Here is a 23,092-nt window from a genome sequence, read left to right as displayed (position 1 = left end):
AGAATGTAAAAAAAGTGAATTTAATATTTTTTTGGGTGATATTAACATAAATATTTTAAACAAGGATGATGACTGCGTAAACTCATATCTTTCCCTTTTAAATCACTTCGGCTTTTTATCATGTGTAAACTCTCCGACAAGAATTACCCCAGAAACAAGTACATGTCTTGATCACATTTTCTTTAACAAAAAAAATAATAATACGATGCAGGTCAACTCATATTTACTACATGCTGATGTGACAGATCACTATCCCGTTATGTTAAACATATCTAAAAAAAATTTTAATTGCAATAAAAATAAACATATAATTAAAAAAATAAATAGACTACATGAACAAATTTTCTATAATCTTTTACAAGAAGAAAGCTGGAACACTGTCCTATCTGAAACGGATTCAGCCAGAGCAACAGATAGTTTTTATAAAATTTTAGTAACCTATCGCGACCAGGCCAGTTACACAAAGACGATTCACATAAAAGAATATGAAAAACGTAAACCTTGGATAACCAATGGTATAATAACCAGTATAAAGAAAAGAGACAAAATGAAAAAACTACTTTTGCAAACTTTTAATGAAAATGATAATCTGATTTACAAAAATTATAGAAATAACCTAAATAAACTAATAAATAAAACTAAACACACATATTATAAAACGGAAATTGAAAATGCTGGCAATAATCTTAAAAGAGTTTACAAATTAATAACAGAAGCGACTAATGGTCAGTCAAAAATTAAAAAAAACATACTTCCCATTGTAAATAATAAAACTAACATCCCCTTTACGAATATCAAGAGTTTGGCCGATTATTGTAACAATTACTTTACTAACATTGGACTGGAAATGTATAACAAAATTAAAACTAGCCAGAATGAAATAGATGTAAATACAGCCTTGTTGAATTCATTTTATTTAAGTCCAGTTGATAATAATGATATAATTAAACAGATTAACAATCTTAAGAACAATAGCTCTCCAGGGATAGATAACTTTACCTCTTCTTTAATAAAAAAGACACATTTATTTTTAGTTCGCCCCCTCGCCCATATTATTAATTTAATATTCACTACGGGAAAAGTCCCTGAACAATTTAAAATATCAATTGTGTCACCTATTTTTAAATCCGGAGAAAAAAGTAATATAAATAATTATCGACCAATCAGTGTAATAAATAATTTTGCTAAAGTTTTTGAGAAGTGCCTGAAAGATAGGTTAATGACATTTTTGCAAAGTAAAAACTTAATATCGAAACGACAATACGGTTTTCTTAGTGGGTCAAGTACAACAGATGCCCTATATCAACTTACTAAACAAATAACAGATAAACTGGAAAAGAACAAGAAATGTATTACAGTATTCCTGGATTTGGCAAAGGCCTTTGATACTGTGCCCTATGATCTTCTCTTGGATGTTTTATCTTCAAATGGAGTTAGGGGCCCAGTATTGGAGGTTTTTCAAAGTTATTTAACTGGAAGGCAGCAATATTTAAAAATTGAGGATACATTAAGTGAACCATTAGAAATAAAAATAGGAATACCTCAGGGAACCGTGTTAGGACCTTTACTGTTCATTACATATATTAACTCACTAACAGAATTAAAAATTAAAGATGGTGCTGTTATATCATACGCAGATGATACGGCAATAATTTTCTCTGGAACAACATGGGAAAATGTGAAAGACAGTGCAATAATCGGAATACGTAAGATAAAAAACTGGCTAGACACTTTTAAATTATCACTTAACATATCAAAAACTCACTATATTGCATTTTCATTAACTGAAGCAAACCGCCCATCATTTAATTCTCTTGATATAGAAAACAATACACAACAGGATAATATTATTAAAGAAGTTTACTTCACTAAATATTTGGGTGTTACTATTGATAAGCATCTAAAATGGAGTCACCACATTTTAAATCTAACCAAAAATATTCGAAAACTCTTACACAAATTTTACATTCTAAAACAAATCTTAAGCCGGAAATTGTTGGTTGCAGGTTATAGGGCATTGGTTGAGTCATTGATTAGATACGGTATTGTTGCATGGGGTGGACTGTACCAAACTTCTTTGAAACCCTTAAATGTGGTACAAAATTATATTTTAAAAATCATGTTTGGGAAAAATAAACTATATTCAACCAATTTATTGTACTCATGTGATATATTTGATGTCCGATCACTTTATGTTTTGGAAGTTTGTTGCTTTGTTCATAAAAATCCTGAACTGAATATTGCTGTAACACATACCTTTAATACTCGCAATAAGATGAATGAACACTTAAAAACTCCCAAAAGTAATACAAATTTAAATAAGCGTTTTATAAATTATTTTGCACCAAAAATATTTAATTTAGTTCCAAAAGATATAAGAAAAATAGCGAATAAAAAAAAATTTAAGAAATCTTGCAGACATTATATTTATACAAATAATAAAAAAGTTAAAGAACTATTTAACAGCAGTTAAAATTATAAATTGGAATTTATATAGGTTAGGTTTAAGTAACCGAATATGTAGTTTAGGTCTTAAGTGAATATAAATTAGCATCAGATGGATTTATTGATATTTTGTAATATAAAAAATCTTGTTAACAGGCTCATTCAGGTTTTAAGTTACCTAGGTGCCTATGAGTATGTTCCTACATTCCTACATTCAGGTAATTTATATTATTATGTATTGATGTATGAATAAATTTATTATTATTTATTATAAGGGCCAAAGTCTATCTTTCATAGGAAAAAAATTACAAATCCGCTAAAGGCCAATGTCAACATTTCAATTTTATACTCTTTTTTCAATAAAAGGGCCAATGTGAACATAGGCCCCAGGAATCCAATATTATATAACTTCTTATAAGGCCAATATCGATATAAATAATTATGTACAGTGATTGTTGTCCTGGACAAAACAAAAACATTTTAATTTCTGCTATGCTGCTAACGATTATTCAAGAATATTTTAAACGAGAAGGAAGGCATGTCAGCATATATCACAAATTTCTTATTCCGGGACATACTCATATGGAAGCCGACCAAATTCATGCAGCCATTGAAAAGGCTAGAAAAAATAGCACAGTAAAAATAGAAATTCCTAGAGACTGGGCCAATTTAATTCGTTTAGTGCCTAGGAAACCCCCAATTTTTGTGCATGAGATGGCTCAGGAAGAATTCTTAAATTGTAAGTCACTCCTTTCGGGAAAGTTTCAGCACAAAAAAGTTAATACTTTGGGAAACCCTGTTGTTTGGGCTAAAATAAGAGTCATTCACTATTCTAACGAAAATCCTGGTCTGCTGAAATACAAAACCACTTTTGCTGAAGACGAGCCATATCAAACTTTAAATTTATTAAGAAAATCAACCCGTAATTCCGAAAATGCAATAAAACTTTTCTCTATTAATAAAAAACCGTTAGGTATTCCAAAAAATAAAGTACAACATTTGAGGGACTTATTACCATTTATTGATAAAAACAGTCAGCCATACTATCTGCAGTTTCTTAATGGACTAACTTTTTCTGAGACTGCAATTGATAACCTTGGTGAAAGTGAAGATGATGAAGATTCGCTTTAGGTGCCTATATTTTTATCAAAATGTATGTGCAACGACTTTTACGAAGTTTTTTCTTGTGTTTTTAGTTTCATTTTGATTTTTTAAGTTGGGCCAAAGTGTTATTAATTTAATTTATTATTTATTAAAAAAAGGTCAATGTCAATTTTTTTTGAAAAATAAATTTATTTTATACATTTTTAAGATTTTTTTTTTAAAAACCAATTTTATTATACCCAAATCAAGCTTAAGAAAAATATAGAAACCTATCTATGTTGTAAAAACCAAACCTAATGCGACCTCATTACCTTTAAAGTCAATTTGTCAAAAATTGCGATTTATGACTTTGGCCCTTTTAGAACCAAGCCCCAGATATGCGTGTATTGCTTCGAGACAACTTAGTGTCATTTTTAGCAGTCCTTGCAACCTCAACTACATGATCAGTGTGACAGTTACTCAGGACCATTACTTCTTTAGTATCTATCCAATTGAATACTATTGTACCATAATTATTGCAAAGACCTGCATGTCTCCTCTTTTCACTATCTTTTTATCAAATTGCTCAAATTTCGGCATATTCTTTCGAGTGGTTATGCAAGTTCCAACTTGAGGGAAAGGTAAAGTGTTCATTAAATTTACAGAAGTAAAAAAACGGTCATAACAAATAAATACCTGGTTATCTCTTAAAGTTTCTGTCAATTGTCAAGGGTACCTGGTTCTCTTCCAGAATAAATATTAAAATCATAAACATAACCCGTATTAGAGTCGCAGCGTTCCCAAATTTTTATGCCTTTTTTGATTGGTTTTAATGGTAAGTATTGTTTTAATGATGAACGACCTTTAAACTTTGTCATAAACTTATTTATGGATTGAAATTTGCTTTCGGTTCTTGCTTTTGGGAACATTGATTTGAGGCACGCAACAATATCTTCAATATAATAAGTTTTACTGGCGTTATTTGGCTTTTGTAGATGGTTAAAATACAGTTTACTAGCCAGAAGTCTAAATCTATCTCTAGAGATAGCTTCTTTTATAGCCTGGTTGCCCAAAGATTTATGGCAAGCTCAATAATGCTGGATTTGGGGCAATTTATTATAAGCCATTATAAAAAAACACCCTGTTATAATCATTATTTCGTGTGAATCAGTTAGAATTTTTTTCTTATTTCGAACCTCTTCAAGAATTTTTAGGCGCTCATTGGTACACTGGGCAATATAAATAAATAAAGAAGTAGTTTGAGAAAAATATTTAGCTCTGTACTTCCACGATTGACCTGAGCTATTATTGTACAGTTGGCCTTTTCTGGGACCTTATATCGGGGTGAAAAATTATCAATTTTTTTCTAGATCAGAATTGAACTGTCAGCACGAGAAGAGGCCGCAATATCAAGTTCGATATTTTCGTCCGAACTGTTAGATGAATCAGGGGATTCATAGGCATCATCTGGATTGAAAGATGACGTTGATAGTTCATTAGAATCAATTTTAATTTTTTTGTTTTTATTTATCGCAATTTTTTTGTTCATGCGTTTTTTTACTAACCTCAAGAAAATCTGAATCATCACTGGAATCCGTTTCTTCCTGCTCGTATTCGGATCCACTGCTCTTAAAGGGGTCTTCCTCCTCATCTGATGATAAACCTACTTCTGCTAAAGCCTCTAGTTCTCTTTGTGTTAAACGTTTCCTAAAAAAAAGTTTTATATAAAAAATGCTGATGGGACGATAATAAACCAAAGTAAAAGTCGGACATATGTAAAATCGGACATATGTGTCCCACAAGAATTTCCTAATTTACATATAAAATATAAACACTTAATGTGGGGGTGAGAGCAATAAATTTATGAGAGAAAAAGGATAATAAAAATGAACATACCATAGGATGTTGATTCCTTTCTTCTATATATTTGAGCTGCCCCACTCCCGCTACCGGCCGGTATTTTCGATAATCGGCAAGGTTTTACGGGATTAGTTACTTAATTTGAGTACTAGTGAAGTATACATTCAAATGCTTCGAATACATGAAAATGGTTCCCTTTTAAGTGCTTGTCCACTCCTCTCACGTCTGGTTCCTCGTTCATTTTTAGAAGGGGAATGAGGAATTTTGGTTTTAGCGAGCAGACATATTTTAAGATATAGGGGTCATTTAAAATTTACTTAGAGAAGTGAGATTAATATAAGTATTTAAATAATTACTGCAAGTAATGCTAATGCCATTATTGAACACTTAACTTTAGCAAATAATTTTAAAAACTTACCTAGACATATTCGAAAAAATATCCGTAATTATTTTAAGCTGTATAACACGATGTTTGCTAAAGTTGAAGCAAAAACAATAGCACGCTGTCGGTTAAATGACTGTACTACTACCTATTCTAAAGCAATTGACTGCGCTGCTTGAATATTTTGTTGACAAGCATTGCTGAATGTGGATGGGACATCGGGCTATATAAAAATCATTGCATAATGTACTATCAGTATTTTTTGAAAGTTGGATGGGACATAGGTATATGACCCAACAGTAATTTCAGGCTATTAATTTACAAAATAAAGTCGACGCGAAAGGGTTAATAGGTGTTAAACAGTTTTCAAAGATGCAATTGTTTTGACGCTTAAAATAGACGTAAACGTTATCTTAGCCGCGGTTTGGCAGCTCTCTAAAAAGTGTTTTCGAAATAGGTGAAACGTTTACCGCTAACCTAACGATAGCGAAAAACTTTATTTTCAAGAAATTCGTTTTCATTGTTTTCTTTGTGATTATTATTCCTTAAATTTTCTAACCTCATTTTTATTTAATATTAAACCAAGTATAGATATTTTATTAACATTTGGTCTATAATATTATATCTAATTATTTAATTAGGTAGCGTTTTTTTAAAATTGAAAAGTGCCTAAAATTACAACATGATTAAGGATTTTGCAGCTCTAGAATTAGACAAAAATTATTGTGTATGATATTCTATTTTGCTGGATCAACATAGGGATTATTTGCTAGTATGTCCATATCTGGTCATTTTCATCATTAAATCTGACCTTAATTCTCTTGAATTTTGTCAAGATACTGGATTTTAGATTTGGGTTAATCGTGACCATTGTTATGCAAAATAAACAAAAAAAAATTCTTTTTACTGTTTCAGACAAAAAGAGGCTAAATAAACTTGAATTACTAATTATTATTATTTGACAATAATGTAAACAACATTAATGCACATGCTTTTCGCTATGTTCATGGCTAGGTCTATCGTCCGTAAGATAGCGGAGGGTGCCGATAGGGATATACGATAAATGACACTTCAAATTTCATACATGTCAAGTAGTGGTTACCGGTGATACTTTTAAAACTGTCCATTTATTGGTTTTAAACTGATGAACAGAAAACACATAATATAAATACTGGCAATTGAAACATTACAGGACATTATTGGCTGAGTTACCAAATGTAATATTTAAAAATTAATAGCTACAAGTCCAACTGTAATATATAACATACAGGACATCGTTTATTAGGTGCTAAATAATCATATCTTTTACCTTTTTTAATGAAAATTTCCGTTCAATAAAATCCTTCAAAAAAGTAAGAGATGCATTTTATCAGTCGTCACTAATCTTGATATTTTGGTGAGAAGCACCCTTTCAATTGGCGGATTCACCAATATATCAAAAAATAATTAACAGTGCCATTTTTAATTAATTAACTGTTGCATTTAAAAAATGATCTGTGTTAGTAAATATCAATTGTCTTATGTACTGTTGCATGTTTACCTTAATATTTATAAATTTGTGATTGATAACTACCAAAAAAATTTGGATAACAGCAAATTTTTGGTCTTGGTTTTGGGTAATAAAAAGCAATCCACGACGTTTTATCCGTTAAAACAATCCTCAGAAGTTTGTTTTTTCTGTTGAATTTTGTTCCTTCAGGGAATTAGAGCATTTTTTAATGCTGCTAAAGTTTTGGTATAATTTGATCTTTTTCATACATCTAAATAAATTTTTCAAGGAATTTTAAATATTTTTTTAAAATTATTCTCAATTAAGTAAAGCATTTTTTATGCTGTTTTTTTATTATTCATAAACAAGATTTTTATTAAGATTTTGCCATTTTTTTTACAGTTTTACGATTTTTTTTCATAATTTTGCTTGAAGAAATAAGTAATTTTTTTAATGCAACTTTGAAGAAATAAAATATAGCTAATTAATGCATCTAAAAGGCTTTTATTGAAATTTTTCAAACTTTTAATTTTATTTAGCCTTGTTGGAATAATTTTCTCCATAACTTTGTTTCTAGTATCAGCATTTTCTTGGTTTTGGGCTTCCAAAGTTTGGAGGTCGAAGTATTCAGAAAGTATCCGGGGGGATGTCTATAAGAGGGTAAAATTATTTAGTTATTACTTTATAGGGATAAAGAGATATACGCTTATGCCAAAATTTTCAGTGAATTTATTCGCTAAATTCAGTCTTAATAACTAAAAGAAGGTTGAAGATTTTGATTATTTTTGAAAATTTACATATTACTTGACAGCTTAGTGAATTTATTTGCTGAATTTTCCTCAAAACAGTCTAAGGGATGTCTAAAGGAGTTAAATTAAAAATTTAAGTTTTAAAAGAGCAAATATAGAGATTCAATAAACAAATTAAATATCAGTTGTTGTTGATTCTATGAACCAAATCATCCAAAATTGCGCTAATAACATATTTTATTAATTTTAATTTTTTATACATATTGACGATTACTTTTTAATCTGTTTTAATTTTTATTAGCTTTTTAGTATATGTCATTGAGGTGACTTACTGTTTGTCTGTTTTTATTCTTGGTAATTTAAAATTTGACTCTTCATGTCACCAATGGGCTTTATACCGCTGAAATATTGAGAAAGCACGTAGCCAGTGCACCTTTTCCTTGAAAATGTGACTAAACATGTAACCAGTGTGCTCTTTAACCCTAAAAACTTGACCAAAGGAATGGGTTTTATTGGCTCGAGGCATGGCCAACTCCAACCCCACACTACCCTGGACGTTTTAAAAAAAAACTTAATAGGCCAAAGAAGGATATAACAAATTAAATTTAACTCTATTATAGGGCACCAACTCTTTAAGAAATGAAGACATTTTACCAATCAGATGTTAAACACTATTAAAAACAAAAGTTTTGTTGAAGTTTAATCATTTAAAAGAATAATTACAAATTTTGTTCTAATTGCTTTATAATGTATATTGTTTTATTATATGTATGTTTCTTTTGTTTTCATACTTATACCATATCATGCCTTTAAATGTTTATGTATACAATTACTTTGTAAATTTTTATTATTTTCTTTGTAGCTTTTATGCTAAATAAATATAAATTATTATTATTGTATCTTAAACAAGAAAATAGAAAAAATTTCCCATCGCCCCTATCGGGAATTTTCCCAATAGTGACCATAGAAGCCGAGATATCGACCTCCAAAGTGTGGGATTTTTCATTTTTCAGGTAAGTATACCTCCCAGTATCAATTTTTTTTTTAAATCGAACTAACTATACCAGCGGCTTGCTTGTATTACCTACATCACGAAAACACTGGGTTATAACAGTATTCAAGCAGAACTAAGGGAATGGGAGCACATTGAAAATTTAGAAAGAGTCATATTCCGTTTTCGAGCCTAAAAATGGGCTCTAAAAATCCCATATCTCGGCTAATATGAGAGCTAGCACTTTGCAGATGTTCTTATTGGATTTGGAAGGACCAAACTAAGACGAAACCGTTGGAATTTTTTCCGACAGTGCCCATAGAAGCCGAAATATCGACCTCCAAAATTTGGGATTTTTCGGGTATACCCCCCCCGTATCGAATTTTTTCACCAAAAATTGATTTTCTTCGAAATCGAACTAACTATACCAGCGGCTTGCTTGTATTACGTACATCATAAAAACTTCGGGTTATAACACGATTCGAGCAGAACTAAGGGAATGAGAGCACTTTGAAAATTCGGAAAAAAGTCATATTTTGACCTCGTTTTTGAGCCTAAAAATTGGCACTAAAAATGCCATATCTCGGCTAATATGAGAGCTACACTTAATTTGGATAACCCTATACAGGAGAATTGAATTGAGATGGACTTCTTTTTTTTTAGTTTAGTGAATACAAAACACGATAAAGCCAATTTTTCATTTAAGTAATTAATGTGATTATACCAACTTAAGCCTGAATCTATATTGATTCTCAAGAATTTTGTAGTCCGAACATTTATTATACAATTTTCATTTGTTCTTATCATTATTGCATAAGGTAGGATGTCAACACACCATTCTAAAATTTTAATAGAGTGGGCATTTATGTCTATAATAACGTTTTCCTCTCTCGCATTGGAAACTATATGAAAATGTGATAGTTACCATCTGTGATAATTTTAATAGATAAGGGTAATTTTGTTTTGGCAATTTTCTTGGATTTAAGAAGAGCGTTTGAGACGGAAAATCGTAATATTTGACTTCGTAAAATGGAAAAAGTAGGAATAGAAGGTACAATTCTAAGTTGGCTTAAATCTTATTTGCATAACAGAAAGCAAGTGGTCAAATTTAAAAATAAATTATCTGTTGTTGAAGATATTAATCATGGTGTTCCCCAAGGTACTGTGTTGGGTCCAATTCTGTTCCTTATGTATATTAATGATATTGTCAAAGTAATTAGTAAAAGTAACACAGCATTATTTGCAGATGACACTATGCTGAATATTGTGGGAAAGGATATTTAAAAGATGCAAGAAAATCTAAACTTTGATTTGGATAATATATACAAATGGCTGTGTGATAATAACTTGAGTATTAATGCAGTTAAAACAAAATTTTGTCTGTTTGGGAGTAAAACAAGGTAAAACGAATAAAACGACATCCTACCAGAAAGAAATTAAATATTTGGGTGTTGTTTTGGATCCATATTTGAACTTTAATTCTCATATTGACAGCATAACACGCAAAATGTAAAAAAAAAAATTATCGAGAATTGACAGAAACCTCTCTTTACAAACGAAATTGCTAATTTATAATATTATTATTTTGCCGGAATTGAATTTTTGTTCTACACTTTTGTTTGTTTGGTATTCCTGATTACAGGGTCAATAGACTTCAAATACAGAAAAGAGCCATGAAAATAATACTAAAATGTTATAGATGTACACCGGTAGATAATATGTTAAATGTACTAAATATCTTATCGGTAAAACAAAAAATATAATTTAGTAACTGTATGTTTAATTTTAAATTAAAAAAATAAATTGCTACCAAACTATATTTTTGGAAATATTACAGTATTTAGTGATCTGCATAACTATGCTACCAGACAATAGGAGGTTTTTGTGTTGATAGGTAGACATACTTCAGAATGACAAACACTATGAAATATAAAACAGAATGACAAACACTATTCTATACAAGAATCTTAAATATTTTAATGAATTGCCAACTGTAAAAGCTTAATTATATTTACAAAAACATTTAAGTGTTGAACATGTAAGTTGAACATGTGTAAACATGTAAGTGTTTTATATTTTAATTGTCTTTCTTGTGCTTTTATTTTTATTTTTACAGTTTTTATAAATAATATCTTTATTTAGCAAAAAGCTATATTCAATTAAAACATAAATGAAAAATAAAGTAAATGTAAAAGTTTGCCATAACTCTACCAGGACACTCCGGTTTGTCCATGGATTTTTAACGCACTAGTTTTAGGTTTTATATTGTAATTATATATGAGTTTATAGTTTCTCGAATCTTGCCTTGTTACCATGTATGTAACAAATATGCTAAATAAATAAATTATTATTATTAATCAATTTTCTTATTTGTTTGTGTCCAACTTTTTCCTCATTTTACCGGAGACGTTGTTTCGACTCTGTATGGACAGCACACACAGCTACAGAGCGGATGGTGGCGATTTCAGCGTCTGTTACCATAACGACCGATCATCCAGCGCTGACGCCGATGCTCCCGTCGCTTATTTACGCCAGTTCCCAGTCGAGATTTCCGTGGGGCGCCAGAAAGTCGCGCGGACCCGTTCCGAAAAGCCGACGAGAGAATTTTGTTGCATTTTTAATAAAAAATTATTTCTTATTCTAACTTTTTCCTCTTTTTTTTTTTTAACGTGTTTCCTATTTGGACACTGAAGTTTACGTAAACTCTTTTTTAATTTTTTTTTTAATAAATAAACCCTCTATGTGAAGGAGACCTTTTGGGAATGCCGTGACGTCAGTTGTTGATGCCACGCGGAAACAACAAGTGGTGCCGACAAATTTGTAAGTAGAATTTTTTTATTTACAGTATTTAAATTTTGTTATATATGCGACAATATAACCATTGTTTTTTCATTTTTATTCAGGGATATTATTAAAAAAAAAAATTAAAAAAAATTTGGAATATCGAGAGGCGTTCCAGAATATCTTTTAAAATTAATTTAATGACATAATGTAAAATAAAAGTCTCATGTTACTTGATTTAATGACTTTTTATTAATAATCATTCTATTCTTACATTCGGTTTAATTTGAATATACTTTTTAACAGTTCAGCAATAAACTGGTGCCATCGTACTCAATATCCTGGGATGGTATTACTCCATTTATTATATTGCTTCTTAACCTTTTTTAAGGTGAATGTACTTATCGTAACCTAAACCTAACCTTGCAATATTTCCTTACTGGAATAAAATAGAATAATTGCTAATAAATATGTTGGAGTTTAATGATCCTTTACACCTCCCCTTCCTAGAGACACCTTCACTTGAGAAGGGAATCATCCAGAAAAGTGTACACCAACAAAGTCCTAATAGTAATAAAAATCTAAATACCAAGATTATAATACCTAAGAATATAATTTGCAAGATATGCTTTCTTAGTTATTAAATTATTATAGAAGTAAAATTATAGTAAATATTAATATTCCAGTCATTAATAATAATTTTGCGTTAGCGCAATTATTGTCTAAGCTAGAAAAAGTACCTTATGACTGTGATTTGACTGCAATGATCCTTTAAAATAAAGAGTTTTTCAAAATGCCGTAAAATATCAAAGTTATGTTTTTTTTTTTAAATAAAACATCCTGTACAGGGTGTCCCGTAATTAATTGGACATAGGTTAATGTAGGATACCTGACATGGAAATAAACCGTTTGAGCTCAGCAAAATGTTATTGGTTTTCGTTCTACAGGGTGTTAAAACTAATTTTTTATCAAACATTTATTGAAATATTTTGGAATCCACTGGACCGACTAACCTAAAATTTGGCGTACTCTTATTATTTGGGATGAGGAACACCAATATGATATCTATTTTCCCATTACCACTCGATGGCGCCACATACAACAACATTGAATAATTAAAATGGTCATAATTTTTTTGACCTACCCGTACGCACATTTGCGAGTGAAAATAATAAAACAGCATTTAATTCTAGTCAAAAAAGGTATACTTCTTTGATCTTTAAAAAGTAGACCGTTTTCGAAATAAACGCATTTTTGTATTAGGTTGCGTATGAACAAATTATTATCGGAGTTTTACAAAGTAAGCTTTGCCTAGGATGAACACATCATAACTACGACCTGTCAAGGTGAAGTATTAATAAGTAAGTCTTTAATTTGGCTAAAGCTCGTGTTCTCGTTATGTTATTTTCGCTTAAAAATGCCGCGTCACAATGATTTTTCTAATACTCAGATGCTATGGTATGTGTATATGCTCAAGAACATTTTCGTAGTCGAAGAGCAGCGCAGCGTTATTTAGTAGGCAGCGACTGGTGAAAGGAAATCTTCGGTGTCCAAAATTATACGCCAAGAAAAACTGTATCCGTATCATTTCACTCCAGTTCCAAATCTTTTTCCTCAAGACTTTCCTGCAAGACTCCAATTCAGTCAATTTTTAAGAGAGCGCCAATTGAATGATTCATTTTTTTGTAATAAAATTTTATTTACGGATGAAGCCACGTTCACAAGGAGAGGTGTTTTTAATTGGCGTAACAATCATATCTATTCGATGGAAAATCCTCATGCTTTCCAAGAACACCATTTGCAACATGAGTTTTCAATAAATATTTGGTGTGGTATCTTTGGGGATTGTATTGTGGGACCGTTTGAATTGCCAGCTAAGCTTAATAGAGAACGTTATCTAAATTTCTTGACGAATGATCTACCCATTCTTCTAGAAGATGTGCCCCTAAATTTAAGACGTGACAGTTGGTATATGCACGATGGTGCACCGGCACATTATTCACTGCAAGTCAGAAATTACATGGACGAAATTTATCCTCATAAATGGATTGGTAGAGGTAGTGAATATCCGTGGCCTGCGCGTAGTCCCGATCTTAATCCCTTAGATTTTTATTTCTGGGGCTACTTGAAATCACTTGTGTATAAAAATAAAATAAATAAGCGTCAGGAATTGTGGCAAAAGATTGTGGATGTCAATACCATCAGGGCCCAAGAAGAATCATTGTTTGGAGTCAGGCAAAATTTAAATAAAAGAATTAGACAATGTGTCCTAGTGGATGGTGAACATTATGAACAATTATTATAATCAACAGCCTTTTCTCGTTGTTAATTTTATCGTTGTTAATTAAATTTTAGATTAAGTGTTCATACGCAACCTAATAAAAAAATGCGTTTATTTCGAAAACGGTCTACTTTTGGAGATCAAAGAAGTATGCCTTTTTTGACTAGAATTAAATGCTGTTTTATTATTTTTACTCGCAAATGTACATACAGGGACGACAAAAAAGTTATGACCTTTTTAATCACTCAATGTTGTTGTATGTGGCGTCATCTAGTGGCAAGGGCAAAATAGATATCATATTCGTGTTCCTCATCCTAAATAATAAGGGTACGCCAAATTGTAGGTTAATCTGTCCAGTGGATTCCAAAATATTTCAATAAATTTTTAGAAAAAATTAGTTTTAACACCCTGTAGAACGAAAACCAATAACATTTTGCTAAGCGATATTGAACTCATAGGGTTTATTTTCTTGTGAGGTATCCTACATTAACCTATGTCCAATTAATTACGGGACACCCTGTATATTATTTGTTTTTTGAATTTTATATCGTAAATAAAGGTAGGTCTTATTAAAGTTTACCTAGCTTAAGCATTCAAGTTTTTGAAATATTTTGTGTTTTTTGAAAATACTGAGACAATGAAGGTATTGTGCACAGTTGATTCAGTAAATGTACCTAAAGTTATTTTAAATTAATGATTCCCTTATAGGTATTAGTTGCATTTATTGTTTAAACTTGTTAATCCAAAATATTAACTATACTCAAAAAACTTTAATGGAAATTATAATAGTTGACTTTAATAAATATAAATATAAAAATAATGTATATTGTATGAATTAAAAAATTGGAAAATCCATTTGACATCATTGTTTGAGAGATGATGAATATTTAAGCTTCTATTTCAAAGATTTTATTGAAGTTTTTAATCTAAGTTTAAGTTAATCCTTCAACGTCTATCACTGAGAAAAAATTATGCGATTTTGAGTACTAGAAGCCCAGATAATCAGTAGTGTACAGGGGGTGAGATTTCGACTGTTTTAACAGAAAACTCGTATTTTCCGAACAGATAGAAAAAAATTGACTGATATGTCATGAGCTCAAATTTTGTAAAAAAAAATGACTTCTGAAAACACTTTCTCAAAGTACTTTTTAATGATAAATATTTTTATGTTATATATTTTTATACAGGGTGTTTCATAAAGTTGATATTTCAAATATTTTTTTTCTCATGGAACACATATTGTTTTCTTACAAATTATTAAAGCCCTTGAAATCCTCTTTTCAAAAATATATAACACCATATATCTCATTTTAGCGGTTTCCGATATTTCCAATATTACATTAACATTTTTCCATATTTCAAGGCTTTTACTTTATAGATGTAGGCTTTGGTAAAAAACAGCACATGTCATATGTGACAGCCAGATAGAAAATTGTTTATTTCTCCTGTCAGTAACATATTTCAATAGAGCTATATAGTGCTCAAATATTTAGAGAATTTAAAAAACAAATGTATGAAAATTACGAAAAAGTTGACATGTTAAAGTGCTATTTTCTGTCTAATGAAAATTCCGAGGCAGTCAGTGCATTATATTTAAATACTTTTTCTGAACGTCGTCAACCAGATAAAAGAATGTTTCCAGTGTTAAAATTAAATCTTGTAAAGCACGGAAGTTTTAAAAAGCCAAGGCCCAAAACTTATGCTGTTGATGTTGAAGCTGAAATTCAGGAACTTAATATAATAGGTGAGGTTTTAGATCATCCATAGTCTCATCGAGCAGTAGCAGAGGAAATAAATGTTGAGAAAACCAGAGTTTTAAAAACGCTTAAAAAGCACAAATTTAAACCCTACAGGGTTAGGAAAGTTCATTACCTTCAGGATGGCGACTTTCAGAGAAGAATTGCATTTTGTGATTGGTATGTCAATAAGTGCAGATTGGACGAGAACCTCCATAATAACATTATTTGGACAGATGAATGCCGAATAGACACTTCAGGAATATATAATAGGTATAATTCCTATTACTGGACTACAGAAAACCCACATGTTGTGTAGTACGCGCGAACAGACAGGGACGGCTGAGCTTCAATATTTGGGTTGAAATTTTTCGAGGTAGATTTTTGGGTCCTCATTTTTTTAATGAAATTTTGACTGCCCAAGATTATGTAAATATTTTACAAACATATGTTGCACCATTTTTGGAAAATTTACCATTAGCGAGAGTTCGAAACACGTATTATCATCAAGACGGTTGTTCTTCGCACAACGCACGAATTACGACTGATTTTTTAAATCAGGAATATCGGGATCATCGGATTGGTACTAGGGGACCTATATTATGGCCTGCTAGGTCTTGCGACCTAACGCCGTTAGATTTTTTTTTATGGGGAAGATTGAAGGATTTAGTTTTTAAAGGAAGAACTATCGAAACAAGAGTTGCAAGTAGCGACTATAATAGACTATGTTATAGGCAGACTAGCGACTATGTTATAGGCAAGCTTTTCGTGCTATTAGACCTCTTGAGCTTATAAACGCTTGTAAATCAGTTAGAAAAAGGTGTTTATTATGTATTCGAGAAGGAGGTGTTCAGTTTGAACACCTACTTTGAAAAAAATAGTTCTAGTTTGTAATATTAGGTTATAATCTAAGTGAAGTAAATTTTTCCATAGCCTACTTCTATAAAAATTAAAAAACTTGGAAAATGGAAAAATGGCGATGTAATATCGGAAACAGCTAAAATGAGATATATGGTGTTATATATTTTGAAAAGAGGACTTCAAGAATTTATAAAAAAATAATATGTGTTCCATAAGAAAAAAAAATGGAATATCAACTTTATGAAATACCCTGTATAAAAATATATAACATAAAAATATTTATCATTAAAAAGTACTTCGAGAAAGTGTTTTCAGAAGTCAATTATCTTTAATAGCAAAAACAGTTATGGCTAATTACCGAAATCGACCAAATTCAAGAAACGCCTCCTAGCGGCCAAACAGTTTGACATAGTAAAATTTTGATAACTTAAAATTTTTTTTTACAAAATTTGAGCTCATGACATCTAAGTCAATTTTTTTCTATCTGTTCGAAAAATACGAGTTTTCTGTTAAAACAGTCAAAATCTCACCACCCTGTACAAATAACAAATGATTCTGATTAGGATAGTCTCTCTTCTTATAAGAATACCTATATCTCAGCACCTGTTGTAAGGATTTTATTAGGACTTTTAACCATTGTTGAAAAAACTTCTAGGGAATGCTATGTTTTAAGAATCACACGATCTGGACCATTAAAAGCTGAGATATTCACTAGTGTACAGAAGTAAATGATTCGTTTTAGTACAGGCTCTTGTACAATATAAACTTATATATCATATATTAAAAATCCGAGAAATTTGACCACTAAAAGCTGACATATTAACTAGTGTACCAGACGGGATAATTCTGTTTAGAACAGACTTAAAATCTTCAGTATCTCACCTTACATTAAAGACATTTTATTGGGGTTTTGATTCCAAAATAAAAAAAAAACCTTCAAGGAACCTTATACAGGGTGTGCCAACAAGTTGTACGGCTAAGATAGCGCCTTAACTATACGAGGTAGAGCAAAGAGTCCTACAGCAAAGTTGTAGGGTTGACAAAAACTTACGAACTAAAAATATTTTCATGTATAGTGGGTGTGTCACAAAAAAGTTACTATAAAATATATATATTTTTTTAAATGGTATGCCCTGTATATTATGGTACTAAAATGTGAGGCAAAAAGAGTAGTTTACTTTGGTATAACGTTTTTAAAATTTTCGTGCGGCGTTGCAACGTAATTAATTTTTTTATGTTATTTTTTGCCTTTTAGAGGGTTCGTTTAAAAAATCATAATTAACTTAAAAATTATTCTGCGCCTATGAAACTTGTACCACAGTTAGTCTAGGGTACGTCCTCTAGGCTGACTATGATAATTTGTAATTTTTTAATCCAGGGTGTTTTTAAAGAACTTTCAAACTTGCTGAAATTAAATACGCAATATCTCAAACTGTTCAAATGGAACACCCTGTATATTTTTAGCTAGTTAAGTTTGTCCCTCAAATACCTTTATTTTTTATTCAATATGTCCTATAGCTAAATCAAGTACTTTTTGAGATATTTTAACTTTTCTGTAAAATACTATGCATAAAACGGGTATTCTTTAAGTTTTGATCAAGATTGCTTACAAACATTGGTTTAAACATCAAATAATAATTGTCAGATTATTAGTTTTATGACAGTAGTAGACAAGATCAATGTTTTTTCTTCAAAAACCATTTTAGAAATTATCAGTGAGTTAGTTATTCGATTTTTAATTTTTATTGTTCATTTTGTAATCAATTTTTTAAGTGTGTAATAATAATAATAATAATAATATTAATAATAATAATAATAATAATAATAATAATAATAATAATAATAAAAAAGTGACAGAATCCATCCAACACATAACGGGAGGATGTCAAACGTTTGCCCAAACTGAGTATAAGGCACGTCATGACTGCGTGGGAAAAATACTGCACCAAGAACTTGCACTTAAACTAAACCTCTTGAAGACGGACAAAGTTCCATATTACAATTATATTCCAGAGCCAGTTCTTGAAAATGGCGAGTATAAACTGGACTTAAAAATCAACTGGACTGGAAAATATCAACTGGACTTATACCAAAAACCCTTGTAGAGAACCTCAAACAACTGGGACTAAGTGAGCACCACTAAAAAAACATGCAAAAAGCGGTGCTACTGGGGACAGCACGGGTCGTCAGAAAGTTCATGGGTACAGAAGACCGAACACCATCCAGGGCCCGACAACCTGGAAAGGGTCCCCTCAGAGCTTAATCCTTTTGATATCTTAGATATCTGGGATAAGTGAATGTTCTTCTATGTTTTATGCATAGTATTTTACAGAAAAGTTAAAATATCTCAAAAAGTACTTGGTTTAGCTATAGGACATACTAATTAAAAAATGAAGGTATTTGAGGGACAAACTTAATTAGATAAAAATATACAGCATGTTCCATTTGAAAAATTTGAGATATTGCGTATTTAATTTCAGGAAGTTTGAATGTTCTTTAGAAACACCCTGTATTAAAAAATTACCAATTATTACAGTAAGTCTAGAGGAGGTATCCTAGACTAACTGTGGTACAAGTTTCATAGGCGCAGAATAAATTTTAAGTTAATTATGATTTTTTAAACGAACCCTCTAAAAGGCAAAAAATAACAAAATAAAATTAATTACGTTGCAACGCCGCACGGAAATTTTAAAAACGTTATACATAAAGTACTCTTTTTGCCTCACATTTTAGTACCATAATATACAGGGCGTAAAAAAATCATATTTTATAGTAATTTTTTTGTCACACCAAGTATATATATAAATATTTTTAGTTCGTAGGTTTTTGTCAACCCTACAACTTTGCTGTAGAACTTTTTGCTCTACCTCATATAGTTAAGGCGCTATCTTAGCCGTACACTTTGTTGGCACACCCAGTATATTAGAAGAGCGGAAATGGAGATATTCACTAGTGTACAAGAAGTAAATGATACTGTTTAGTAAAGGGCTCCTGTTAAAAAAGGCCATATTTCAGCTTCTGTTGTAGATTTGAATGGAGTTTCCCATGTCTAATAAAGAATTACAGAACACGATTTTGAGTACTAGACGCCTACATATTCAGTAGTGTATACGAAATAAATGATTAGTAGCTTAATGGAGCCTCTCTTTTTATAAAAATCCCTATATATTAGCTCCTGTTATAAGGATTTTAATAGGATGTTCAACCATATTTGGAAAATTCTTAGGAAACTAAGTTTTAAGAATTATACGATTTGGAGCATTGGATGCCGAGATATTCAGTAGTGTACAAGAAGTAAATGAAACAGTTTAGTATAGGCTCTCTTGTAATAAATTTAGTATAGGCTCTCTTGTAATAAAAAATGCAATATTTTTGCTTCTATTTTAAGGATTTTGATTGAATTTTTAATAATAAGTTAAAAAGCCTTTAAGGAACTTCAAATATTAAGAATCCCACAATCTTGACCACAAGAAGCTAAAATATCAACAAGTGTAGGAGACGTGATAATTCTGTTTAGAGCAGACTCTTTTTAAAATCTCCAATAACTCAGCTTCCATTAAAAACATTGTATTGGAGTTTTGACTTTCCATTAAAAAACCCTTTAAGGAATCTTAAATATAAAAAAATGACACGATTTCTAGCACAAGAAATTGACATATTAATTAGTAAACAAGAAGTAAATATTACTGTTTAGTATTTAGGCTCTCCTGTTAAAAAATATTTCAGTTTCTGTCGTAGATTTTAATGGGGTTTCCAACTTTAGTTGAAGAATTCTTCAAGGAGTCTCACTAATAAAGAATCACGCTATTTTAACTACTAGAAACGCAGATATTCAGTAGTGTATAACAAATAAATGATTCTGCTTAATCTGCCGCCCTAACATGAAAGGTGCTATCTGCAAAATGTAGTTTTTTGGGAAATCAGTTTTTTGTTTATTTTCATTATATAAGAAGAGGTATTTTAGCAAACTCTTCATGGTTTATTTTATATATTAAGTCGGAAAACAGGATCTAATTGATAAAAATAATTTTGAGATACCTCTTACCAATTAGTAGATTTTTTATTATATTGTCACTTAGGATAATATAGCCTAGTATATGAAATAGATATTGTTAATATTTTACTTACGAAAACTGTCCTAAATGAAACTAATATTTTAATTTACTAAACGGTTTTATTTATTATACCAATTTTTATAAACTTATTACGTATAATAGGTATATAACGAAATGAACATAAAAAATAGAAATATTAATCTATTTCTTCCTCACAACCGTCTTCGCTAACCGACAGATCTTCCCAAAATTTCATACGATTTTGAGGAATGTGCGCTTTTAATTTGGATGTAAGATTATTTTTTCGAGCTAAACCCACACCGCGACATACATTACGAGATTGCGGTTGCATTAGCGTTCCCCTAACATACTTCATTATGAAAATGTCTTTCAAGTCACTAAGTCAGTAAAATCGTTCTCAAATTTTGTTTTGTAAGAAAAAAAGTAATTTCCTCTTTTAAAAAGAAGACAAACCATATCTTTTAAGTAAACGCGAGAAATAAGCTTTTGTAACTTATATTTGAAGGTATAGTCGGTAAAGTTAAAAAATTGTGCAAGTTGCATTTTTATTACATTAACTTTTGATTTACTGGATTTCTTACCAAGCGAAACGAAGCTCTCATTGTATGCTACTATACGTGGCGTGAAAATAATTTCTTTGAATGTTTCCAATCGGGGAAGCATGATCACCTGGAAATTAACAAAACTGTGTTTAAGTAATTATATGCAAATTCTTAAATAAACATTTTTAGCTTTTGCAAATCAGCAGCTACATAAATTTTATCATCTTGTTTTATTTTCTCTGCATCTTCCTGATAATTTTTTCTCGCGTTAGTGGCCTTTACTTTATAAATTTTCCATTTTTGGCACACATCACAGTTGGCAACGCATCAGCTTCATGAGATGTGGCTTTTTTGTGTATATTAAATTCTTCGCAGTCCCAGCATTCTTCATTTCCTAAGTTCGCGGAGGATATATTTGTCATTAGTAACAATTTTTCGGTATAATTCGTAAGAAAATTCGGTGTTTGGATATTTCTGTCGAAAATCCTTGTACATCAAGGTTGTATTTATATCACTGGGAAAGTATTTTCTAAGAGGAGCGTGCTCTCTTCTGTAGTGAGATATTGTGGGGTTGAATGAATTAACATGCCCAATAATTTTGTGCCTGTCTACTTTGTGTGGGTATGATCGTTTTCTTCCATCTTTTTTAGGTACTATCAATTTTGAATCCGTTTTACGAATGTTTTTCAACATTCCATCATTATCTTTTTCATAGCCCAATGTCGCTAACAAAAATATCTTGCAAACACACACCTTTTCGGCTTTCTCTGATATTAAATTATATTTATAGGAATAAACTCTTGGTGAAGTTTGCTTTTTAGCTGTACTTCGTTTTATTTTTTTACTTGGTTCTACGCAGCTCAAAACAAACTGCTTTTGTAGTTCTTTTGGCAATACCCAGTATTGTTTATTAATGTCTTTTTGCCTACTATACGAGATTTTTCTGGAGCAATTGAGCTTGCATTTACATGATCTTTTAACTTCATGAGCTCTTACGTAACTCTCTACTTTTTGTTTCTTCCTTTCGACGAGTGGTTCTTCAAATTTTTTTCTATTTCTTATTTCTCCAGTTTTTGTATAACGTTTACATTCAGCTTTATCAATGGCTTTATTTATAATATCTTGTAAAATATTGTCCCGAATGAAATCCTGAACAGAGTTAAGTTCGTTCTCTTCTGGTTCTATATTTGATAGATTCTCTTTACGTTCTTCTACTTCGATATTCGAATAACTTGAAGTACTTAAGGTTACCTGATTGGAATATCCGGGGGATAGCAAAACATTGGACAATATGCGTATTTTTTTACTTGGGGGGCTGTATTCGCAACTAGAATCCGACTTATTTTTCTTACATTTTGGTCGTAATCATTGGACAGTCCTGGCACATAATCCGGATCTTTATCATCTTTTTTGGCTTTATTCTGTTTAGATTTTCTGACAACATTTAATTTTTCTTTGAGTTGTTTATTTAAAGCAAGAAATAGCATACGTTTACATCTACTATTGCTGTTCTGGATATCAGATGCACTATTGCTACTACAAACCAGAATTACAATCAAGTATTGCTTAAATATAAGGTGACATTGTTAAACTTACCCTGTATCCATTTCTCGCAATATTAGTTTGCTTAAAAATGCAAAAAAAATTACAAAGTCTGACAAATAACTGTATAATAACACACCTTTTATTATCAATAATTTAAGGTTATGTTACACCAAGTGCTTCTGTCATGCTACGCTTAATTGTCCTTACTGATATCGTTTAACACAAAATGCTAGCTTAAATAGTCCTAACTGCATTTTTAAAGTAAAAACGG

At 30.7% G+C, this 23,092-nt stretch overlaps 1 protein-coding gene across 2 annotated transcripts in view; it reads left to right on the top strand.

Moving 5' to 3' along the window:
• Positions 1–11,557: 11,557 nt before the first annotated feature.
• Positions 11,558–23,092, top strand: part of LOC126739512 (prolactin-releasing peptide receptor-like) — a 211,830-nt gene continuing 200,295 nt past the window's right edge. For both annotated transcript variants that reach the window (XM_050445251.1, XM_050445250.1), the window contains exon 1: positions 11,558–11,819. The gene's annotated coding sequence lies outside the window, so the exon portion shown is untranslated. The remainder of the gene's footprint in view (positions 11,820–23,092) is intronic.

The sequence above is a fragment of the Anthonomus grandis genome, chromosome 8 (genome assembly GCF_022605725.1).
Source record: "Anthonomus grandis grandis chromosome 8, icAntGran1.3, whole genome shotgun sequence".
NCBI classification, from domain to species: Eukaryota; Metazoa; Arthropoda; class Insecta; order Coleoptera; family Curculionidae; genus Anthonomus; species Anthonomus grandis.
The sequence above is the reverse complement of the archived record's forward strand: the minus strand, read 5'-3'. Positions and strand labels throughout refer to the sequence as shown.